We start from the raw sequence: 1,288 nt of genomic DNA, 5'->3' as shown, positions 1-1,288 counted from the left end.
AAAAACTCACCAAAACATCATTTTTTAGCCCCCAAAATAATGAAAAGTGCATTCCAAGATCGATTTCAGAAACTGTTCTGCAAACCATAATTTCATTGTTACTAATAAAACTTGCATGCAACTGCCTATTAAAACTTGACTTTGACAAATCATTTTGTCATAAACTCACCAAAACATAATTTTTAAGCCCCCAAAATAATGATAAGTGCATTTCAAGATCAATTTCTGAAACTTTTCTGCAAACCAAAATTTCATTGTTACTAGTCAAACTTGCATGCAACTGCCTATTAAAACTTGACTTTGACAAATCATTTTTTCATAAACTCACCGAAACATCATTTTTAAGCCCCCAAATGAATGAAAAGTGCATTTCAAGATCGATTTCAGAAACTGTTCTGCAAACCATAATTTCATTGTTACTAATAAAACTTGCATGCAACTGCCTATTAAAACTTGACTTTGACAAATCATTTTGTCATAAACTCACCAAAACATAATTTTTAAGCCCCCAAAATAATGATAAGTGCATTTCAAGATCGATTTCTGAAACTTTTCTGCAAACCAAAATTTCATTGTAACTAGTCAAACTTGTGTGGAATTGCCTATTAAAACTTGACTTTGACAAATAATTTTTTCAAAAACTCACCAAAACATCATTTTTTAGCCCCCAAAATAATGAAAAGTGCATTCCAAGATCGATTTCAGAAACTGTTCTGCAAACCATAATTTCATTGTTACTAATAAAACTTGCATGCAACTGCCTATTAAAACTTGACTTTGACAAATCATTTTGTCATAAACTCACCAAAACATAATTTTTAAGCCCCCAAAATAATGATAAGTGCATTTCAAGATCAATTTCTGAAACTTTTCTGCAAACCAAAATTTCATTGTTACTAGTCAAACTTGCATGCAACTGCTTATTAAAACTTGACTTTGACAAATAATTTTTTCAAAAACTCACCAAAACATCATTTTTTAGCCCCCAAAATAATGAAAAGTGCATTCCAAGATCGATTTCAGAAACTGTTCTGCAAACCATAATTTCATTGTTACTAATAAAACTTGCATGCAACTGCCTATTAAAACTTGACTTTGACAAATCATTTTTTCATAAACTCACCGAAACATCATTTTTAAGCCCCCAAAACAATGAAAAGTGCATTCCAAGATCAATTTCTGAAACTTTTCTGCAAACCAAAATTTCATTGTTACTAGTCAAACTTGCATGCAACTGCCTATTAAAACTTGACTTTGACAAATCATTTTTTCATAAACTCACCGAAAC

The sequence above is a fragment of the Anopheles marshallii genome (assembly GCF_943734725.1).
Source record: "Anopheles marshallii chromosome X unlocalized genomic scaffold, idAnoMarsDA_429_01 X_unloc_23, whole genome shotgun sequence".
In the NCBI taxonomy this organism is placed as follows: Eukaryota; Metazoa; Arthropoda; class Insecta; order Diptera; family Culicidae; genus Anopheles; species Anopheles marshallii.
The sequence above is the reverse complement of the archived record's forward strand: the minus strand, read 5'-3'. Positions refer to the sequence as shown.